The sequence below is a fragment of the Stegostoma tigrinum genome, chromosome 25, assembly GCF_030684315.1.
Source record: "Stegostoma tigrinum isolate sSteTig4 chromosome 25, sSteTig4.hap1, whole genome shotgun sequence".
In the NCBI taxonomy this organism is placed as follows: Eukaryota; Metazoa; Chordata; class Chondrichthyes; order Orectolobiformes; family Stegostomatidae; genus Stegostoma; species Stegostoma tigrinum.
Genome location: NC_081378.1, coordinates 31,494,927 through 31,520,007, shown reverse-complemented (window position 1 = coordinate 31,520,007; position 25,081 = coordinate 31,494,927). Strand labels below are relative to the sequence as shown.

The following is a 25,081-nucleotide window of genomic DNA, read 5'->3' as shown; positions in this document are numbered from 1 at the left end:
CTTCTGCTTGACAAGAGATTCAACTTCTTCTTTAGTAAACCATGGTTCCCTCGTTCGACCACTGCCTGACAGGTACGCACTTATCAAGGACACGCCGTAGCTGTTCCTTGAACAAGCTCCACATTTCATTTGTGCCTAATCGCCCCATAACTGCCTTTCCCCCCCACAGTACATACCTATCCCTTTCCATCGCTAAAGTAAACATAACTGAATTGTGATCATTATCACCAAAGCGCTCACCTATCTCCAAATCTAACACCTGGCCTGGTTCAGTACCCAGTACCAAATCCAATGTTGCCTCGCCTCTTGTAAGCCTATCTACATACTGTGCCAGGTAGCCCTCCTGCACACATTGGACAAAAACTGACCCATCTGAAGTACTTAAACTATAGCTTTCTCAGTCAATATTTGGGAAGTTAAAGTCGCCCATAACAACTACGTTGTTACTTTTGCTCCTATCCAGAATCATCTTTGCGATCCTTTCCTCTACGTCTCTGGAACTTTTCAGAGGCCTATAGAAAACACCCAACAGAGTGACCTCTCCTTTTCCTGTTTCTTCCCTCAGCCTATACTACCTCAGTAGATGAGTCCTCATCAAACGTCCTTTCTGCCACCACGATACTGTCCTTGACTAATAATGCCTAACCTCCCCCTATTTTATCACCTTCCCTGGTGTTACTGAAACTTCTAAACCCCGGAACCTGCAACAACCATTCCTGTCCCTGCTCTATCCATGTCTTCGAAATGGCCACAACATCGGAGTTCCAGGTACCAGCCCATGTTGCAAATTCATCCACCTTATTCCAAATGCTCCTGGCGTTGAAGTAGACACACTTCAAACCACCTTCCTGCTTCAATCTGCAATCTTAATCATAAGAATAATTTTAGGATTTTCTGCATATAGGCATAAAATCGAGCACAGTGCTTTTTTTTCTGTCTTGGACACATTAGGATAATTAAGCTCTACAGTCGATCATTACAATTACTCTGGGTATATACAATGATTGATGGCTTAAATGTGAAATGCAATTCACTTTGAAGTATCCTTGTCCAGTCATGTTTGCTGTTCAGTGCATCTTATTAGAATAATCAGCACATTACAAAGAACATTCAATGCAGTTTCTGTTTCCTGTTGATCTATTAAAATAGTGGTAACCATTTCAACTAATATAATTACATCTGTAGTTTGTTGACTCTAAGTTTTAACAAATGTGACATTTCACGGACATTAAGATCATGCCTTTTTCTAGCTGCATCACATTTAATATGATGGCACTTAAAAGTATTTCCTCTGCACAGTTACACTCAATCCACAAAGTATTGAGGTTGGTTGGCTCGCCGAGCTGGTTTGTTGTTCCACAGACATTTCATTACCGTGCTTGGTAACATCCTTGGCTTCATCCTCTGATGAAGCGTCTGTGTGTTTTCCCACCTGGCTTTTAAACTCTGGGATCCATTGCGACGGATTGCCTCACTTCCAGGTTTCCTCCATAGTGGAACGTATATGGGGTTGAGTTCAATGTGTTTATTATTAGCCTGCTTCGTGGAGTGCCTTGCTTCCAGGAATTCTCGTGCTCGTCACTGCCTAGCCTGACCTAGGATCTTGGTGCTGTCCCACTCGAAGTCGTGGTTCTCCTTGTCCAGTGACTCTGTTGCTTTCCATGAATGCCGCCTGACGTATGGAGTACTTCTGGCTTTTTTCTATTTTCTTTTCAGATTTTGACCATTACGTTGTTACATTTTTCATAACAACTTTCTGCAGAAACTGTAAAACTGAAGGGAAAAATCTACAGAGTCACACTGATCTTTTCCTTTCTTTAATTGTTATTTTGAATAACTAATAGTTGTTGTAGGACTATTTAAACTAAAGCCATCACTAAATTTTTGACTATAAAATCAGATCATAGTATTTAGTTTAGGTGAATATGAGATGCATAGAATTCTGGGTGTGTAAGATAGCATTACTATAGAGAATAGTAAGTTAACATGTGGGATCAGTAAGGGAGAAAGGAATGTGTGGAATGTGATAAATAAGATCAGTGTGTTGCTGCTGCAAGATGTGCAATGTAAATATGATGATGTGGCTATAACAAAGACCTTGGTCAATGAAGGACAGGAATGCGTTGACCTATTCTTGGATACAAGATGCTCATGAAAGATGGGAAAGGCAAAAATGGGAGAGGAAAGTGGCAGTATTGGTTAACGAGAATATTGAAATGCTATCAAAACAGCATGTCCCAGAAGGGTAACAGATAAAATTTGATGTAGCAGAAGCTAAAGAATAAAACAGGTGCAATTATATTGCTCAGAACAGTCTACTGGCAACTGGAAATGAAATGGATGAATAAGGTTGTAAGGAAACTTGCCAGAGGTCAGAATTACAGAATAATTGTAATGGGATCGTACAATTACCTAAACAAAGTCTGGGTTAGCAATAGCTTTAAGGGAAGACAGTTTCTTGATGAGTCAACAGAGAGGGTTGATCGGGGTAATGTTGCTGATGGGTTGTACATGGACCTCCAAAACACACTTGATACAATGCCAGGCAATAGACTTGAGCAAAGATTGAGGTCATGAAGTAAAAGGGACAAGAGTGATCTAGATATAAAATTGGTTGAGGGACAGGAGAGAGAGATTTGTCAGTAATGCAATGCTTTTGAGTCTGGAGGAAGGTTTGCAGTGGGAATTCCCCAGGGGGCCCCTGCAAAAACCTTTTACTCCTCCTGATATATATTAATAATCTAGATCTCGGCATACAGCACACAGTTTGAATGTGGAACTTGCAGGCATTATCAGATGTGAGCAGAATAGCACAGAGCATCAAAAGGGTATGAACAAGATGGACTGGGCAGATGGCCAGCAGATGAAGTTCAATATGGAGAGGATGAGGTGATAGGTTTTGATAGGAAGAACGTAGAGAGACAATGTTAAAGAAAGAGCTTTAAATGAGGTACAGGAGCAGCTGCATTTTAGTGTATACATGTGTAAGTGATTAAAAGGTGGCACAAGTTGAGAGTTAATCAAACGTATTGTCTGAATTTTCCAATGGCTAGATACTTGTTTCAGCAAAGTAGCTGAGAGTTGCATATCAGGATTCTGCTCTATGTTACGGGGCAATAACTTTGAATGCCAGAAACAGGCTGACAAAATAGCCTTTGGGTGGCTCAGAGCTGAGCACTGTTGTCTCACTGCGTCAGGAACCCAGGTTTGATTCTACCCTCAGATGACTGTGTGGAGTTTCCACATTGTCCTCACATCCCCGCAGGTTTCCTCCAGGTGCACCTGTTTTCTCCCACAGTCAAAAGATTTGCAGTTTTGGTGGTTTGGCTTTGTTAAATTGCCCATAGTGTCCAGGGATATGCAGGCTAGGTGGGTTAGCCATGGGATATGCAGGGTCACAGGGATAGAATGAGTTGGATGCTCTTCAGAGGACTTGATGGGCCAAATGACCTGTTTCCACTCTGTAGGGATTCTATGAACAGCTGCCAATGAATTTGCATATGTTAGGCACTTTTGGTGTACTATATACAGTTCTGGTCACCCTGAAACAAGAAAGATATTAAATTGGAGAGCATGTATAAAAGCTTTAAAATTATGTTTTACTGGGACTGGAGGATTTAAGTTATAAGGAGAGATTGGCTCATCTGGGACCTTTTTCGTAGATCATAGAATCTCTACAGTGCAGAAAGAGGCCATTTAGCCCAAAAAGTCCACACCTCCCCTCAGAACATCCCCCCCCCCCTCAGATGCATCCCTGGTAACCCACCTAATCTACACATCCCTGGACACTATGGGCAATTTAACATGGCCAATCCACCTAATCCGTGCATCTTTGGACTGTGAGAGGAAACTCATGCAGAAACGGGGAGAATGTGCAAACTCCACATAGACAGTTACCCGAGGGTGGAATCGAACCCGGGTCCCCAGGCGGCAGACCTAACCACTGAGCCACCATGCCACCCACTGGAGTGTAGGAGGTTGAGGGGTGATCTTGTGTAGGTTTATAAAACCATGAGGGCCATAGATAAAGTGAATAGCAAAGTTTTTTTTTTCTCCCTAGGATAGGGGAGTGCAAACATAGAGGACATAATTTTAAGGTGAGAGGAGAAAGATTTAAAAGGGACCCGAAGGACAACTGCACACAGAGGGTGGTTCATATGTAGAAAACTGCTGGAGGAAGCAATAGGCGCAGGTGTAGATACAACAGGGGCGGCACGGTGGCTCAGTGGTTAGCACTGCAGCTTCACAGCACCAGGGACCCAGGTTCGTTTCCAGCCTTGGGCGACTGTCTGTGTGGAGTTTGCACACTCTCCCCCGCCTGCGTGGGTTTTCTCTGGGTGCTCCAGTTTCCTCCCACAGTCCAAAGATGTACAAGCTAAGTGGATTGGCCATGCTAAACTGCCCGTAGTGTTCAGGGGTGTGTGGGTTATAGGGGGATGGGTCTGGGTGGGATGCTTTAAGGGGCGGTGTGGACTTGTTGGGCCAAAGGGCCTGCTTCCACACTGTAGGGGATCCAATCTAACATTTAAAAGATATTTGGACAGGTGCAGAAATAGAAGGAGGGATATAGGCAGGTGTAGGCAAATGGGACTAGTTTAATTTGGGAAACTTGATGGGCATGGATGGGTTGGACCAAAGGCTCTGTTTCTGTGTTGTATAGCTCTGTGACCAGTGATATTACTTTACTGTGACATATCCTTTTTCACAAAGACATCTTTGTGCATGTCGATCAAACCATCAGCTGTAACAATTTGCCTTTGCAATAAGGAAAAAGAGTGTCCCGCATCTATTTTGACAGACAACCCCTTACTTTCACCTGCAGATTTTTCATAGAACAGCTAAGGTTTGCAGTGATTTCCAAGCTTTATGAAGCTTTCTACCCCCTGCTTGTAGGTTAGATTGATTTTGATCTAAATCTGGTGGACGGAAAATACTTTATTAAACAGAGAACAAAAACCCATTAATGTGACGGGTGATCACTCACACATAAGCATCCTGCAGTGCAAATCCAGCTCCTTTCCAATCAGCATTTACAGGAACTGGGGCATCGGGAAGACTCGCAGTAAAGTCTTCTTAGTTCAAACCAGCATCCGCAGAATTTTTCCCTAAATTTTATATTTGATATTGAAACATTTTTAATAATACTCAAAGCAAGAGACAAAATGTCCATTGGTTTACCTGAGCTGATGCTTAGTTGTCTCTTTACCTTGTGCAGTGATTACATAGACAGTGCCATACTTGTTCCAGAGAGTTGCCAGCCCATCACCAAGTTGTGTTCATACACGTGCACAGTCACTATACCATCTAGTGATATTCACCATAAACGCAGCTTTCTTGTTAAAACTACCCCGTGATCGTTTCCTTCAATGTCGTTTGCTTTTGAGTTGAGCAAAAGCTCTGCTCAGACATGTAAACCTGACTTTTTCCAGGAATCCCAACACAGTTTCAGCATGAGACTGTCTGTGAAAATTTCCAGTAATGAGGTATTTGAATTTCTATTAACTTTAGCCACCTCATTCAATGTTGCTCCATATTAGATAGTTTTATTGTAATTTCTATAAGCATTTATTACACAAACTTAACTAGCCTCATGCTGTATGAATTGTTAACAATTTATATTCCGCATCATTTACTGTTTTTTTTTTTAAAAACTTCCAAAGATATGACAAGCAGAGGTACTGGGTGTTAGGTTGCAAAAATGAATTGGTTAGTCTTGGGTCAGAGGTTAAAGCTCAAACATCTGCAACTCTTCCACTTCCAGTTTAAACAGAGATCAGAAGTGATGCAGTTTAGTCTTTTCAGTATTTTAATGAGGCTGCAGGCCTTAAATTTTCGTAGTCATTCTAATTTTAGCTTGCAACAGCCATGATTCCTGGCATTGGGAAATCCAATGGTTGATTTGTGGTGAGCAGAGATCACAACATATTGGTCAGTATTTTTAGGACTGATGACGATGAGTTCATCTGAATTTCAAGCTCGGATCAGACTGTGGTAGAGGGTCTTGGTTAACTTCATTAGCAATGATCATGAAAATGAATTATGAGTGAAGAAAGTACTCAGGTTTATAGAAGATTTAGGGTGGCTCAGTGGTTAGCACTGCAGCCTCACAGCACCAGGGACCCAGGTTCGATTCTAGTCTCGGGTGACTGTGTGTGTGGAGTTTGCACATTCTCCCTGTGTCTGCATGGGTTTCCTCCCACCGTCCAAAGATGTGCAAGCTAGGTGGCATGTTAAATTGCCCGTAGTGTTCAGGAATGTGTGGGATGCTCCAAGGGGCAGTTTGGACTTGTTGGGCCGAAGGGCCTGTTTCCAACTGTAGGGAATCTAATCTCATCTAATCTTAGTTACATTGGCATAAACATTCAAAGAAGCTGCTGCAGCAGACAGAGTAATGAGTGTGAGAATGACCCGGTTATTCACTAAGAGAGACAAAGCAATGAGGTTTAGTCAAAGATGAACTTCAGGGAGGAGTTAGGATGGCAGTTGGGAAGATACGGAGTAATGAGACTAGGGTTAATAGGCATCCTGCTGCTCCTGGAATCTGTGAAAAATTGGGTGTTTGTTAAAACAGGCTGATTTGGAATTAGAGTAATGTACTATCTATGTGATTTGCGATGTGTAATACGTGATGAATGCTTGTTGAGTTAGGGTGCTACCAACATTGGGTCAATGAATGATCATTGATCTTGACCTCGAGGTTGCTCAAATTATTTCATAAAATAATCTTACACAACAGGATCATTGTAGCACAACTTGTGGAGCCACAGAATCATACGGCAAGGAGGCAGGCCGTTCAGCACAAACTAGTCCATGCTGACTAAAATGTCCAGCTATGCTAACCCCAAATCCCTGCACTTGGCCCATATCCTGCTTAACCTTTCCGATCCATGTATCTGTCCAAATGCCCTAAAAATGTTATTAATGTACCCGCCTCAACCACTTCCACTGGCAGCTCATTTTCACACGCATACCACCCTCTTGTTTTAATTTTTTTTTAAAATTGCCCCTCACTTTTCTGTTTATTCTTTCCACTCTTACACTCATTGTGTCAACCCTGGGAAAAAGGAACAGTACATTCACCTATCCATGCCTCTCATGATCTTATAGAAGTGTATAAGATTCCCCCTCAGTCTCCTATGCTCCAAAGTCGTAGCTTGTCCAACCTCTCCCTGGAGTCCTGGCAATATCCTTGTACTCTTTCCAGTTTAATAACTTCCTTCTGATAGCAAGGTGACCAAAACTGAACACAATACTCCAAATGCAGCCTCACCAATGTCCTGCAGATCTGCAACACAACTTCCTAACTTCTGTACCCCGTGCCCTGAATGACCAAGGTCAGTGTGCCAAAAGGCCATCTTCACTGCCTTGCCTACCTGTGACTGCATTTGCAGAGAACCGTGCACCTGAACTCCAAGGTACCTCTGTTCCACTACACTCCTTAAGGCCCTATCATTCACCATGAAACTCATACCTTGATTTGACTTTCCGAAATGCAACACCTCATGCTTGTCTGTATTAAACTCCATTTGCCATTTATTAGTCCACTTGCCCAGCTGATTAAGATCCTGTTGCAATTTCTGATAACCTTCCTCACTGTCCACAATACTGCTGTGGCTGATGGAGCAGGAATGCTTCCATATAGCCAACAAGCTACTCCAGTAAACAACACCCATCTTGTTCACCGCCAACATCATTGCTTTTCTAACCAACGGAAGCGCCTTCCTTTCCCCTCCAGTTTGGAACACTCTCTCTTTCAATGATCACCTTCCCCCTGCTCCTCAACAGAACAGGACCCCGGCCCCAGCAACTGGATTCACCCCTACCCTCTGACTATCTATTTCAATTCTTGACAAAACCTACCTTGTCTCCTTTGTTGTGTTCTTATAGAATAGGTTTCCTCAGCTGATAGCTGATAGGCTAATACCTGTCAATCAGGCTACGTGTAGGTAGGTACCTGACAGAAAAAGCAAATTGATGTTAAAATCTGTGGGATGTTCGGAAAATCTACTTCCAGATCGGCAGACATCAAAAGACATGACACTTGACAAGTTGTTGAAATTCAAACCTCCAAATCCAGATCTGATTATGTGAACTGTACCACAAAACACAGTATTATTACATTTTACAGAACATAGAACATTACAGCACAGCACAGTACAGGCCCTTCGGCCCTCGATGTTGTGCCGACCTGTCACACCGATCTCAAGCCCATCTAACATAGACTATTCCATGTGCGTCCATATGTTTGTCCAATGACGACTTAAATGTACCTAAAGTTGGCGAATCTACTACCGTTGCAGGCAAAGCGTTCCATTCCCTTACTACTCTCTAAGTAAAGAAACTACCTCTGACATCTGTCCTATATCTTTCACCCCGCAATTTAAAGCTATGCCCCCTCGTGCTCGCCGTCACCATCCTAGGAAAAAGGCTCTCCCTATCCACCCTATCTAATGCTCTGATTATTTTAAAAGTCACCTCTCAATCATCTTCTCTCTAATGAAAACAGCCTCAAGTCCCTCAGCCTTTTCTCGTAAAACCTTCCCTCCATACCAGGCAACATCCTAGTAAATCTCCTCTGTACCCTTTCCAAAGCTTCCACATCCTTCTTCTCATGCGGTGACCAGAACTGTACACAATACTCCAAGTGCGACCACATCAGAGTTTTGTACAGCTTCACCATAACCTCTTGGTTCCGGAACTCAATCCCTCTATTAATAAAAGCTAAAACACTATGCCGCCTTAACAGCCCTGTCAAGCTGGGTGGCAACTTTCAAGGATCTGTGTACATGGACACCGAGATCTCTTTGCTCATCCACACTACTGAGAATCTTACCATTAGCCCTGTACTTTGCCTTCTGGTTACTCCTACCAAAGTGCATCACCTCATACTTGTCTGCATTAAACTCCATTTGCCACCTCTCAGCCCAGTTCTGCAGCTTATCTATGTCTCTCTGCAACCTACAGCATCCTTCGTCACTATCCACAACTCCACCGACCTTAGTGTCGTCTGCAAGTTTACTAACCCATCCTTGTACGCCCTCATCCAGGTCACTTATAAAAATGACAAACAGCAGTGAACCCAACACCGACCCTTGCGGTACACCACTAGTAACTGGTCTCCAGGATGAACATTTCCCATCAACTACCACCCTCTGTCTTCTTTCTGCAAGCCAATTTCCGATCCAAACTGCTATATCTCCCACAATTCCATTCCTCCGCATTTTGTACAAGAGCCTACTGTGGGGAACCTTATCGAACGCCTTGCTGAAATCCATACACACCAAATCAACCGGTTTACTCTCATCTACCTGTTTGGTAACCTTCTCAAAGAACTCAATAAGGTTTGTGAGGCACGACCTTCCCTTCACAAAACCGTGCTGACTATCCCTAATCAATTTATTTTTTTCTAGATGATTATAAATCCTGTCCCTTATAACCTTTTCCAACACTTTACCAACAACTGAAGTAAGGCTCACTGGTCTATAATTACCAGGGTTGTCTCTACTCCCCTTCTTGAACAGGGGAACCACATTTGCTATCCTCCAGTCATCTGGCACTATTCCTGTAGACAATGACGAGTTAAAGATCAATGCCAAAGGCTCGGCAATCTCCTCCCTGGCTTCCCAGAAGATCCTAGGATAAATCCCATCCGGCCCAGGGGACTTATCTAACTTCACACTCTGTAGGATTTCTAATACCTTTTCCTTGTGAACCTCAATCCCACCTACTCTAGTAGCCTGTATCTCAGTATTCTCCTCGACAACATTGTCGTTTTCTAGAGTGAATACTGTTGAAAAATATTCATTTAGCACTTCTTCCCCTATCTCATCTGACTCCACACACAACTTACCACTACTATCCTTTTTTGGGCCTAATCTTACTCTCGTCATTCTTTTATTCCTTAAATACCTATAGAAAGCCTTAGGGTTTACCCTGATCCTATCTGCCAACAACTTCTCATGTCTCCTCCTGGCTCTTCTCTTTAGGTCTTTCCTGGCTACCTCGTAGCCCTCAAGTGCCCTAACTGAGCCTTCACGTCTCATTCTAACATAAGCCGCCTTCTTCCTCTTGACCAGAGATTCCACCTCCTTTGTAAACCACGGCTCCCACGCTCTACAGCTTTCTCCCTGCCTGACAGGTACATACTTATCTAGGAGACACAGGAGCTTTTCCTTGAATAAGCTCCACATTTCTACTGTGCCCATCCCCTGCAGTTTCCTTCCCCATCCTATGCTCCCTAAATCTTGCCTAGCCTAATCTCATCGTAATTGCCTTTCCCCCAGCTATAACTCTTGCCCAGTGGTATACACCTGTCCCTTTCCATCACTAAAGTAAACATAACAGAATTGTGATCGCTATCACTAAAATGCTCACCTACTTCCAAATCTAACACCTGGCCAGGCTCATTACCCAGTACCAGATCTAATGTGGCTTCGCCCCTTTTTGGCCTATCTTCATACTGTGTCAGGAAGCCCTCCTGCACACTCTGGACAAAAACTGTCCCATCTATAGTACTCGAACTATAGTGTTCCCAGTCAATATTTGGAAAGTTGAAGTCCCCCTTGACAACTACCCTGTCTCTCTCACTCCTATCGAGAATCATCTTTGCTATCCTTTCCTCTACATCTCTGGAACTATTCGGAGGCCTATAGAAAACTCCCAACAGGGTGACCTCTCCTTTCCTGTTTCTAACCTCAGCCCATACTACCTCAGTTGACGAGTCCTCAAACATCCTTTTAAGGAGTTCACAAAGTTGAATCTTGCAGGAGTAAACAATCTGCAACCTACAGTTGTCATCATCATCAGGTTTTACTTCCATCATGCAGTATGTCATCAGTTTAGGGAACACTGCATTTTTATGTTTTTGGTGTCCAAAATAATGTATCTCCACAACTTGCTGATATCCTCGTTACTTGGAAATAACTCATGTTAAGTGCACACGTTCAGGAATAGTGGCCCTATATTGCTGCTAACCTGCAGTTATGGATTCCTGGTGACTGTCCTTTCTATAATGGTTATCCCATTCCTGTGAGAAATTTTTCAGTTTGTAATTTTGCTTGGCAGGCTGAGTTTGGAGATCCAAATGTTATTGTAGAAGACAATTGAAAAGGTCAGAGCAACATCACTTCTTTCAGAATTAGTCATGTTGAAATGTTTCAGATATGTGTGCTTCATGGAGGAGTTCGTCACTGAATTATGCCGCCCGCTTCATCTACAAATCCAATCTTAGAGTGGGCGTAACACTGCATTGCCAGTGGTAGTGAAAAGGAGTATTTCTGACTCGTAGCTTCCAGACTGTGGCAGGAGATATTAGCGTCATCTAGCATTTTACGTTGTATTACTGTATGGATGTTACTGAGGCTAATGCATGAGGAATAAGTTTATTTCATTCTGCCTGCCAAAGAGAAACAGTTGGTGTGAGTTCAAAGCTCATGCAAGGATCACAGGCTTCCCATGATGCAGGGTGGCACGGACTACATTACGTCTCATTTCAATTCTGCTGTGTACTGTGAACTGGAAGGTGTTTCACCATCTCCTTATGCAGTGGTGTGTAATCATGGGCAGTATATCATGCAGGGTAATGTCAAAGATCCTAGTGGCAGTCCTGATGAATTCATTCTGTTAACTGTCCTCTGCCATATGTATTTCAACAATTACAGATAACTGGATGATGGATACTGGGGTGATTAGTGCTCTCTGCTGTCAACATACCTTATGACTCCAGTTAAGCCCATGTACACAATTGCAGCAGGCGTACGTGGAGTGCCATGCTGCCAGAAAGGCTCTTATAGAGAAAGCCATCAGCATATTGAAGCAACAGTTCTGCTCCTGGATTATTCTGGAGGACCCCTACAGTATTTAGTTGAGCAGATCTCAAGATTTGTGGTAGTCTGTTGTTTGCTACTCTTCTCACCGCCTAGATAGTGAGTAGCTGAGGAGCAGGAACCAGAGGGGGAGGAAGCTGGAAGAGTAAAAATTCTGAAACATAGACATCATCTTTCTTTCTGCTGTATGTAAACAATTCATTTGAGAATGATACCAATCATATCATCTAGTTTCCCTGCACCAAGAGCCCCACATTTCTTACCTTCACTCTGTCATCTTCACAGCATCCTGTCTCACAGAGCAAACATAAAAAAAGACACAAATTACATTATATTATGCATTACATCCAAACGTTAAAAATGTAATTATACCATATTATACACAAAATAAACTAATCATTGTTGCCCTGTATTTTTAATGTCTGTCTTTTCCCTGTTGCTTCTACAAGATCCTAGGCCAGTGACTGTGCATTGACCTTAGAAAGCTGCTGACTGTCAGTGGAGTAAAGTGTTTATGGTCTTAGGGAATGATCTTGAACAATTCCAAACTGAGAATTGCAGCAGAGTACACCATCTCAATATGAGTGGCAGTTGTGTGTGCTGACAAGGAAAATGCTAGAGTGATAACGGTGGGAGGACAAATGCTGTCCTCTGGAGATAGGACAATGTGGAGTCACTTGTCCTCTGCGAAAGGAGAGATTGTTGCATTTCTGTGATAGGCCTCTTTAGAACACTAGTATCCAGAGGGGTGTGCTTTCACTACAGCACTCAGCTGATAGGTGACTGCTATATATGCTGCAGTGAAACATTGGCTGATGCTGAATCAATAGTATTGAGGGGTTCTGGTCACCAATTACAATTGGAATGATGACCTCTACACTTTGTGCACTCTTGATGCTAAACTTCTACTTGATTCTTGACATTAAATGAAGGGTTTTGGATAGATTTCCCTAATACACCAAACATTTCCATGCACAGACCCCTCAGTCTGTTCTCTGTATGTCACTCCATTAAAGTATTTATCTTACCAAAACTCTAGTGAGAAAAGTGTGCTGGACTTAAGTCCACTACTCAATTAGCTGTCAGAAATGTATACGATACCAACTGAATCACTAAGACGGTTAATTTGCTTGACTTTGACTGCTTTCTCGGGCAAAAGAAACTCTCAGCAGGTTACATCAATAAACAAGATTACAAGACATTTGCATTATAACAAATATATTCTTTAACAAGTGTCAAAATGGATTACTAATATGAAAATTTTTAAAAAGACCCCTGTTTTAACTCCAAGCACACACATAGACATTCATTCACAAATAGGATAGACAAGACACACAGACAGTTCTGAAGGAAAATCTTGACCAAAAAAGGAAAAATCCTTTGCAAGAAGAGTCCAAACCATAAGGACGGAAAGAGGTGACTGCCTCACAGTTCTTTTGGTTTCTGGTGATGATATCATCTCATTATCAACCGTAGGCAATACTCAATCTGGCAGCCGCTTAGTTAGACCTAGGTATTTGCTTGTATTAGATGTTCTTGTCTCCTAAGGCTTTCAGTATTTTACAGACAGAAAGAAGCTGGCTTGGATTTCAGGCTTTTTGAAGGTCTGACTGCGACTGCACCTTCTCTCAGTTCTGTGACAAACAGCAACTTCACTTCAAAAACTGTTGCTAGACATTTTTTTTCCCAGAACCCAAAGACAAGTGGTGTTAGTTTGTATTACAGAAGTTCAAATCCTGCTTCTGCTAAAGTTACAGTCCCTTCTGTAACCAACAAATGAACAAACTGTTCCACTTTTGCCTTGAGTTGTCAAAAATAAACGAGTGCATTATCTGAAATACATATTAATGTTCGTCCAAATTTTTTCACTTTCCCACTTTACATTTCCTGACACAACTAATGTTATACTTCATCCTTGGTCAAACTGACACCAGAGAGTGCTTTAGCTATAGCATGTTTGTGCCCTAACTCTCTCCCACGTGCAAATTCCACCTTCTTGCTATCCTGTAAAATCCATGGAGTATCTAAAGTTGGTAGTGGATGTGGCATTCAAGTGTGCATTCATTGATAGTAATTAATCAAAATCATTCACTACCTAATCAAGTAACCCAGCATTGGGTGGGAAGCACCTGAAGCCAATGCTTTTCAATCGAGCTGCTGATTTCTGACTAGCTGACAGATCTCATAAGGCAGGATTTCTGCGCCCGAGGTCCTTGCTACCAGGAGCAGTCCTGCCAACGGCTTATCAAGCATCTGAGGGACACCTTTTCATAAAAGAGGCAATGCAGGGCTCTGTAGCTCAGATCATCATTTTCTCTGCAAAACTCCATCCTCTGATTTTATTCTGAAAAATCATGACATTATTATCTGATTGGAAACTTCAAAAGTAAGAATTTTGATCAATTCAATGTGTACAGGTAAATGTTAGGTTAATGTTTTGGATGAAAATTTTTCTATAGACTTTTGGGTGTGTTACACACTTGTGGCGTTTTTCATTTCCACGTTTAGCATCTTTGCAGTTTTACTTTACCCCTTTTTGGTTTTAGCTATGCATTTTCTTTGCTGTCCTTCCTCTCTCATCAGTTCCAATCCTAATTCACTGTCTTAGCTATTTCCATTTCTTCACCTCTGTCTCTTTTTTATTGCTTTACTTTGAAATCCTCTTACATACACTGATATTTCACTTTTTTTTCCATTGAAACAGGTTCTTTAACCACACGTCTCTTTGTATTATCTATGTTTTCTTTCTCCTTCCCTACTGAAATAACTCCAGAGCCCGGTATCCTCATACTGGCAGAGTTCTGGTTGAGATGGCCTTTTGGTTTCCCCCATCACCACCAGCATTTGTTTTGCCAGGACTGGATCTTTCTTCACCCAAACTCTGGTATCGCCAGTTGTGACTGGAAGTGTTTCCAGAACACTTAAAACCATTATGAAGTCTTGCAGTGATATATCTGCCAGTGAGAAGTGGCTCAATGCATCTGTATTTGCTGCTTGGCTTCCTGGATGGTGTTCCAACTTGTCGTTGTATACCACCTCAAATGAGAGCCCAGCACTGAAGTCAGCCTAACACTATGGGCAGCACTGTCTTGTCCTCTTTAAGTAAACCTAGCAAGGGTTTGTGGTCTGCTGTTATGAGAAATTTATGTCTGTAAAAGTACTGGTGGTACTTCCTGACTCCAAATATAACTGTCAAATCTTCTTTCTCCATCTGGGCATATTTGCACTCCGCATTAACCAAAGTCCTGGATGCTTAATGTTTTGGGCATTCCTCTCCATTGGGCCGCCTATCAGCTAATACTTATTGATGTCGTATGGGAAGGCATTACATGTCAATGCCAGATCTTGCTTGGGATCATAGTGTGCAAGCACCTTAGAAAATGATAGCAGTTTCTTAACTTCCCCAAACTCCATAGTTTGGCTACATGACCTTTTGCAAAGCTGATTTGTTTTTTAAAGAATTGATGCAAAGATGCTAGGATAGCGGCCAAGTTACGTATGAACTTTTCGTAGTAATTCACCAGCCCAAGGAATGACCTCCATCAGAACCAGGTGCCCATTTAACCGCATGTTTGTTTATCTTGACTGGTTCTGATTTGGATGTTCCAAGTCAGATGTAGGCGGTCGTTCCAAGCTATGCACTTTCCTGGATACCGGCCGACAAATTCTCTTACTCAGTTTAGGCCCAGTGGGGCACTTCTGTCTCAATTCCGCATACCAGCTGCAACTAGAATGGTTTGCAAGCCAGATCCTGAAGAGAATTTTAACAGTTAGGTTGATGCTTAGCTTTTTTGGGGGCTTTGCTGTGGGCTAACCTACAGTCTTTCTGTTCATGCTATGTTCTAAGTGAAGCTGTGGAATTGTCTTCACTCCACTGGTATTCCCCAAGCTCAGTCGGCCTGGCAAGGATGTCCACTTACATTGGAATTCCTAACAATTCACATACTCCACTTGCCACATTTTCCAATGACAAAGCTAGTTGTAGTGCCTGTTTGAAGTTCAGTTGGGTTTCAGCAAGTCGATGCTTTTGTGTGGTTACGTCAGCAATCCCAAACAGCATATCAGCATCTCTTTTAAAGCTTAAACCAAAGCTACATGCCTCAACTAGTAATCTTAACCTAGTCAAAAATCTCGATAGAGATTTCCCGGATCTCAAATTGCTGAGTAAGACTGATAGCATCTTGGAATTAGACACAGATTGGGGTCATAATATTCCTTCACTAACCTCTGTTGGATTGGACAACATCCTTCACATTCAGTTTTGAATTCAAATGATGGTTTACATCCCTCCCCACAAAAGAAAACAAATTGCCTGCATCTTGCTATACAAATAACAATATATCTATTGTTGACCTGTAAATTCAGGGATTAAGAACTAGACCACATCCTGTGAATCTTGTGCTTCACACAAATGGCATTTTACTCTTCAGCTCTCTGTTCCTTTTAAGAACCTCTGTGCATCCATATTGATTTCCCATTAAATTTATCATGTAAAGTTTAGTTTGGTAATTAGCAGCACATGTACGGTTGTAATAATTAACACATTTTTAAAAAGGTACAAGTCAGCCTCCTTAACTAGTCCTGGTTTTACAGATACTCTGAGATATGTTCTTTGTTTTTAGCACGTAATGTTCCCATTTAGTTTTGTACAAATAATTATTACTCTTGGTGATACATGCATTTTGTCCCTTCTATTTTTGAGGTATTTCCTAGAAATGAATTCCATTTTTTTGTCTTTGATATTTGTATCCCATCTCCCAAATTAAATATTGATTCTGTGGGTGAAACCTGACCACTTTTGAAATGTTTCTGCCCCCAGAGCCGAATGTAAACTCCATGCGGAAGTTAGCTGGCTGAATGCACTGTGATCATTCACAAAGGGCACAAGAAGCACAAAGCTCGAGACAACTAGCAGTCCTGCTGAGAGAGGTGGGGCCTGCTGAGACAGGTAGGAAACTGAGAGAATGTCTCAGCGTGGGGGCACTCGGTAAAGCTTTCTGAAAACTTGAAAATAAAGAACATCCAAGGACTACCATACCACCACTGTGAAAGGTATACCCTTCTACAGAATTGCTAATTGTCACAACTGCATTCTTCATATTCCACAGGTTCCATCGGGAAATGGAGTGGCAGCATTGTTAGGTGCCCACCTTGCTGCCAGGAGGCTACCCTGAGGTACCTGAGCAGATGGGTGTGCACGGTTCTAACTGATGTTGGAAAATCCCGGAGTCATTATCAAATTGCACCCAATTTGTATATTTAATGGAGCCAATTGGCCAATAGCTGTCACTGGACAGGTGGCAGCTGCTGTGGATCTGTTAAGATCTGTCTGTTAGGTTCGGTTGACTTAAGACGGCAATCACAGGCATGTCAGTTTAACTCAGTGTGTAAGCATTTCGAAATGACAACCTGGGAGAAAATAAAGTCATTTGACAAGCATGAATTACTGAAGGAAAGTTGCAATGCATTTGTTAAAGGCAAATTGTGTTTCACAAATTTGTTGGTATGAAGCTTTAGGAGTATGGTATGAATGATTGGTGTACATGGATAACCAAAATTTCTTTGATAAAGTGAGGTATGGTATGTTTGTCAGCAAGCCTGAATTTCATGGAATGAAAGGGTCAGTGGATTTAAAATTGACTGAGTCAGAAGTACCAGGAGTTTTGTTTGGAATCACTCAAGCTGTCAGAGCGTCCTCCTTTGTCAGGTGAAGTGAAGTAAAGCACACAGGCAAATCATGACAAAATTGACTGAATGACGAAAGGAACCTCACAATAATTCAGATCAGACAATGGTATACATTGTGGTCCTCTAGTTGGTACTAGAATTACTCTCTATCTTGATGCATTTCAATGACTAGGCTTGTATCTACTTAGCACAACTTCAAAATTCACAGTTGATAAAATCTTGGAAGTATTATGAGGAGGTCAAAGATAAATGGAAGTAGAATAGATGGTGGAAAGAGCAAGCTCCAGGGGGGAAAAAAATGGGGGAGTAGGATTAACTGAGTTGCTTTTGTAGAGAGCTAACATATGATGAGAGGCAGAATCCAGTTGTGCTATGATTCTGTGCTTTTCCACATTATTGAATGTCATGCTAGCTGGTCAGTCTGAAAGCTAAGTTTTAGTTGCATTGAAAGCACTGTACAAACATTGCAGGTCTTAAAGATCACAATTCCATTAGATAAGTGGAGTCTGTGAAGAATAATGCTTTTTTTTAAAGTGATGTTAAGGCTGGAGATTGTTATTGAATAATACCAAGTTAGCATATAATGCGTTTGCTTGGAGTCCATTAAGCCCTCTTATTTTAAATGGGTAAATGTCTGGCCCAGTTATTTTTAGGCTGCATTTCTTTCATTTTAGTCTTTTGATCTTTCACTGCTTTTTTCACTCTTGCTGAAGAGGTGGAGCAAAGTGGGTGCCACTTTCCATGTGGAGTACACTACAAACAAGTTGAGGAAAGCCTGGTTGAACAGGCTTTTGTATGCACAAGGTGAGACACCCACGCTAACAGGCTGCTTGTCAACCTGCAAACAGATAAAAGTCATGAGGCTCCAAAAGAGCCTGAAAATGAAACACAGCAGCAGGAGCAGCTGCAATGTACTTCACCAGTGAAATTTTTGTAACGTCAACAATAGCAATCAGATAAAATGATGGAAGTTGTTGACTGTACAAAATCAGAGACTGCAGAATTGTGCATCTAGGTTTCTTGACTGCAACTAAAGATCTGTCTAACATGCCAGTCAAAATAGTTTCTTCCTGATCTGTACCAGGGTAACCTGAGGAATCAGGGAAAGGAAAAATATGCTTTTTCCAAGAGCAGGAAGGGAGATAGGTGGAGGTCTGTAATCATGAAAATTGTCAATCACCTTCCTGAAGGTTGGATGAAAGTTTTGAATGAAGCTCCTGAAGCTTCCCAGGTGGCAAGTATTTGCATTTCATGCATGCTCAATAAATACCAGCTCTACAGAAATCTCCTTCCTAATTAAACTCTTCACAAGTGAGCAATACTTGTCTCAGATTCCTAACCCTATTTAAGAAGCATGCAGCATGCCAGATCATTACTTGCTGGACAGTAGAGTGATTGGATGTTACGATATCCTCCTTGGAGTGTTGGTCTATGCCAGGTCATGATGGTGGCAGTCTAAGTTGCATAGGGTTCAGAGGATGACCAAGGAAGGGACACTGGACTGTCCCAGGCATGTGCCAAGGAAGTCTGGGTCAAAGGTAGAAGTCTATCTGGCTGACGGCAGCAGACTAACTGGGGAAAGGGCCAGATTGTTTAGTTGTAGGCTTCCATTCAAGGAGATGTTGAGGTGACTTGTGTGGAATAAACGTTTGTCGGGGTGCCATTTGAAAATGACATCAGGACCTTCAATTCCATAGATTAACTTCCTGCCTCTGCCAGCCTCCCTTGTGTTTTTGAAGCAGAGCATTATGTCTCTTGCAGTCAATTTTAAAGTCATATTTTAACTATTAAAAACTGAACAGTAATATTTTAAAAAGTGAACATTAAACCTATTAAGACAGCTATAATCTACCAAACGACATTTGGCGGTATCAGCTCTAGACAGTCCTGAAACTCAAACAATTAGGTAATGAAACATGGACATGCCTGATTACATGTCTTTAAGAATGGACCATTGATAAAAAGAACACACAATGTTTAATTCATCTTTCTGTTTCACCATAGCCAATTGTTTTTGAATTATCATAACTCAATCAGGAAATATATCCCATTGACCTTTTATTGCATTGTTGATAGCCTTTCATCCAAGTGGGAGAACCTTTGGCTTTTTCAATGTCAAAATGTAAAAAGTCATAACACATACTTGTGTCAGCTTATCATCCATCTTCTATAGAAGAGAGCTTTGGTGTTGTAACAGGTCACGTTGGAAAGAATGTTTGTCGTCTGCTTTTAAAATAACAGCAGAAGCTGTTCTGAAGCAGAGAAACTACATGAAAACCCATTGAACCCGCTAGATGATAACTATTCATCCAAGGTAATAACACTGTGAGAAGGACTCCCTGCTAAAGTGTTTCCACTTGGAATTAATTTGAGGGCTGATCTTTGGCAATGCAACTACAAGATAATTCAAAGACTACTTGAGAATTCTCTGCTTTTGAAGAACTTCATTCTAACCAAAGCATCAACTTGTCTTAGAAATGACAAGCCTTCATAGAGGCTGAAATAATTCCAAATTGTTATTTTTTTCATGATCCCTATGTATTTTTTCTGTGAGTAATAGTGTGCTCGAGTTGAATGTGACATGTTTAATTCTCGAGAGCAAATTTGGAATAATAATAATAATAATGTTCTTTCTTTTTAAATTTACAGATGATTTCTGCTGGTAACATTTAAATTGGAACAGATCAAAGAGGAACAAAACACATACCACACCTTGATCATTTTGATCATGGACAATAGCAACGTACATAACTTCTGTTTATGATTATAGTCATTGTTAGAGTTAGAAATGTTGTAGTGGAGGAAGCACAGGAACTATAATGTGCTGAGGAAGCTCTTAAAAGAAGCAATGGTATCATCAGCAAATATTATGATGAAAAACAGACGTGAGTCAAGAAACTAGGATAACGGCCTCCTCTTGATCAATCTAACGCTATTTTTTTTTATTATCCCAAACAGGTTTAACATCGCATCAAACGTTACCATGCCCAACATTGTAGCACTCCTCCATCCCTGCACTACATATTAAGATAAAATACAAAAATCAATCTCCATATTCATCCAACATGGATACAAGAATGCTACTAACTGAGTTCGGAATTACTTCTTTAGGAAAACGGCCATTATATTTTTTTGGTTGATGTATAACTTTAAAGTACAACAGCAAAAGCCATTGCAGTATAAAGCAGAAGTGTTTAATAAACATAAAATATTCATCTTTAAAAAGTAATACAAATGGTAAATGTCCAAGTGTCAAAGTTACAATGATATGAATGTATAAACAAATGAAGAAAGAACAACTAAAAAGTCAACAACAATTGTTTCAGGTGTTTTTCAACTACAGTGAAGATAAATTACTGTCAGTGCTGATACATGTACAGTAGGTATGAGATTCCATAAAGACTAATTGGAAATGTTATTTGCAGGCTAGCAAAATATTGATTGAAGCTGGTGTTGTAAATGTAGATTGATTAGTGTTTACAGTACAAGACAGTTTTGAAACAAAAGAAAACTTTAAAAACAAGAAAATGCAAACTGTTTCACTAAGATTCCATTTCTGCCTGTATTAACAGTTAATTACATGACAGGCTCACATTCTGTCAATCTGGCACATTTCGGAACAAAACATTGGTGATTCACAAATTTATAAAAGAAGGTGCTTTTTATCATTTTTATTACTGCCAGGAAAGACTTTCAATGCTGTGTGTGTTTTAATGCTAGTGGTTTGTCTCTCTTGCATGTAGATACATGTATGTAGTAGATAGGTCTAAACTAAATAAACCAGTAGAATTCTGCAAAATTGCAGGTTAAAAGACCATGCTCATGGTAGTTAAATGGGCATTATTTCATAATAATTGTCTGGCTTTGCCTAAGGATGTTGATCAAATTAACTTCAATGTGAACATACAATCTGTCAGTGAAGCTTGTTAAGAACTCAATATGATATTGAGGTATAGATCTGTTTGTAAATCTAAATAAAGCCTCATTGTGTAATCTAGTCATCGTGGTAGCATTGGGTTCTTGCTAAATTTTGATGTACAATGACATGACATTTTAAAGTCTGTTCTGATTAAAACTGTGTATCACAAGGACTATAAATTATTGTAATAATGCTGACATTTATCTTGAAAAACCCACCAGGGAAAAGAATAAATAATTTAGCATAATAAAATTGCTTCCTGACAAATGACACCACAGATTGAATTTACCATTGGTGTGGATGCCTCACCTTCTGGCTCGAGAGCCAGTGAGAAACCTACTTTGTTTTTATTCTTTCACGGAATGCAGGCGTCATGGGCTAGGCCAGCATTTATTATTCATCCCTCATTGTCCTGAAGGTGGTAATGGTGAGCTTCCCTCTTGAAACTCTAAGTACGTCGAGGTGGAGGGATTCTGATAATGCTGTAACAGAGGGCATTCCAGGATGTTACCCAGAAACAGTCAAGGAACACCAAACCATTTCCAGATCAGGATGAGGTCAGATTTGGAAGGGAACCTGCAGTTGGCAGTAGTCCCGTGGATCTTCAGCCTTTATCCTTCTAGATGGTATAGAGGTCACTGCTTTGGAACTGGTAATGTCAAAAGGAGACTTTGTGAGTTAATGACGTACAACTTTATATATAGTAACCAGAACCACTGTGCATCAGTGATGAAAGGTGTGAATGTTGAAGGAGTTGGATGGGATGCCAATCAAGTAGTTTTTTTTTCTGAATGGTGTTCAGTTCCTTCAGTTGGAGCTGCTGTCATCCAGGAAAATGGAAAAATATACCATCATACTCCTGACTTGTGTCATTTTAGATATCGGGCATGAATGACAGAGTGAAAAGGTGAATTACTGCTACAAATGTACCACACAGTATCTAAATGACAGATCCAGTTCAGTTTCTGGTCAATGATAACCCCTTGGATACTGATCAGGCATTCGTCAAAAGTCATGCCATTGAATGTCAAGGTGTCTCGTCTTCATTCACTCTCTGCATAATAGAGACAGTGTAGTCAGTCAGCTGCGCGTGTGTGTATTTGCAGTAAATGTCAGGAAACACTGGACTCCTGCCTTGTCAATAATTAAATTCAAAGGCATTTGTCTCACAAGAACTCATCCTTTGTGGTATATGTTGTTTGGGCGAACATCTGGAAAACTACAAATCACATCATGCTGGCAGACATGGTGGCACCAAATTAGGTATTAACTGCTAGTCATGGCACAGTCAATGGCAGGAAATGAACACTGAAAGGGAGATAGCAGATGTGAAGGACCAGTTTTCCAAAAAGACATCCACCAATCTGTCCATGCTTACAGCTGAAAATACGGCCCTAACCGAAGACTCAGCTCTGCAACCAAAACTAAAGTCTGTAAACCTGTACTGGTGTAGAATGAATATGCAAACTTCTCTCTCTTCCTCTTTTCATGTTTTTTTTATAAAAAGGGCTACTGCTGACCTAATTTAAAAATAAGAGATTTTTAATTGACCTTGAAAAGGACAGATCTAAATTATTCTTAGAAAGAAAATTTAGCTTCTTAATGCATTTTTTTTTCAATGAAGGTCTTACCTGTGTCTAGACATCAGTTGATTCTATCATTAAAAATAAAACAGTGATGCCATCATTTTTTGCCAACAATGCCCCAACTGACAAAAATCTGCTAATACAAACTTGCAATTTTGAAAGATACAGCAGCAAAAGGAAGATGAGCCAGTAGTTACTTTCAAAGCTACAATAAAAGGAAAGGGAAACACTTTTGAAGCTAACAACAAGAAACAAAAAAATAATCACTTCTGGACAAACCTAAAGAATGCAGCTTTGGTACAGTACTAGAAGGAGACAAGTTTGAAGTTATTATCATGCTTGCATATTACTTTAACAACTGTTGCAGCCATCACCAGGTACAATGGGACAACTACAGACAGTGTTCAGCATTTCAAGGTATTTTCAAGGCAGACTCCACAAGAGAATATTGGATTATAGGAGGTCCAGTTGCCCAGAGAAATGCAAAGTATTACACAATGTTCCACAGCAGCATGTGAATAAGAGTTAGTCAAAGAACCGTGCCAAAGAAGTTTCCAAAGTTCCGTGTTGGTATATTAACAAAGCACAAGAAGTTCCACAATATTGCAGCTTACAAAACTGCCAGAAAGTACGACACAACATGGCACACCACATGTACAGTACCAGAAAGGCTGATTCCTTTATATTTGTGCAAGTGATGTACCCCAAAAGGAATGAACAACACCATCTACCTATCAAAACTGACACTGGTACAAATACAAAACATCCTTTTCTGCATCTTACAAAAAATGTTTTCAGGAAACAGATACAGCATGGTGCAGTCCACACAAGTAAAGCTACCTTTCTACAATGGGTCCAAATTCCTATGATTTAACGTTCTCCTTCTTCAATGCCAGTACAGACCTTTGGAATGGATACCTGAAATCTTTTACTTTAATGGTCTTCAGTGATTCCTTCTCAAGGGCAACTGGGAATAGGTAATACATGCTGGCTCAGCCACCAACACCCAGCTCCCATGAAATAATAAAAATAGAAGATCTTGTCTGGACAAAATAAAAGATGCACAGACTATGCCTTTTCAACAAGAAAAAAGGTGATTTATACAAAGATGTCTCAATTTCTTCAGCTTTTTATTTCCATATCTTCCTTGTTTCACAGCAAAAGAATGTATTCTTTAAGCTCTTCTCCACAAACACACAGCATACATATGACAGTAAGGTCACCAGTACACTTATAAATTTCTCAAAAATACTACATCATCCAGTAAGTGTGCACCTCTGACCGGAGCAAGGTCATCTCTTCAAAGTGGATGTATTTCAGAATGTCATCAGAGCTGTTTCCTACAGGATGACAACAGTTTATTCCCTTTAGTTTGAAGGTCCTTGCAACAACTCAGACTCACTGCTCCAAAGTTATGAGAGATCTTGCTCTAGTTTTCTAGATACTCTGATTTCTTACATATCTTTTTGGCACGTGCTTCATCATTCATGCCAACTGCCAGTTGTTAGAAATTCAGTCAAACATTTCTCACAAGTGGAACCTCCATAACTAGACTGTTTACCTGTGAAGATCCAAGGTTATAATTTGACCATAAGAAATAGGAACTAGAGTAGGCCAGTCAGCCTCTCTAACCGCTCCGTCATTTAACAGGATCATGCCTCCTCACATCCACTTTTGTGCCCTTTCCCCACAATCTTTGATCCCCCTACTGATCAAAAATCTATTTATCTCAGCCTTAAATATACACAAGGACTCTGACCCCATAGCTTTCTGTGGCAAGGAGCTACAAAGACTCAAAACCCTCAGAAAAAAATACCTCTTATCTCAATCTTAAAATGGCACCCCTTTATTCTAAGTCAGTACCCTCTGATCCTAGACTCTCTCAAAAAATATGGGGAAACATCCTCTCAGCATTTACCCTGTCAAGCCCTTAACACTCTTATATGTTTCTAAGAAATCACCTCTCATTCTTCTAAGTTCCAATGAGTGGAGTCTCAACTTGTTTACCATTTGCTCATAGACAATCCCTCCATATCAGGAATTATCCTAGTAAAGCTTCTCTG

The 25,081-nt window shown here is 40.8% G+C and overlaps 1 long non-coding RNA gene across 3 annotated transcripts in view; it reads left to right on the top strand.

Moving 5' to 3' along the window:
• Window positions 1-21,552, top strand: part of LOC125463069 (uncharacterized) — a 150,432-nt gene extending 128,880 nt beyond the window's left edge. For all 3 annotated transcript variants that reach the window (XR_007249749.2, XR_007249752.2, XR_007249751.2), the window contains exons 2-3: window positions 16,645-16,877; window positions 20,163-21,552. This is a non-coding gene — a long non-coding RNA (uncharacterized LOC125463069). The remainder of the gene's footprint in view (window positions 1-16,644; window positions 16,878-20,162) is intronic.
• Window positions 21,553-25,081: the final 3,529 nt, after the last annotated feature.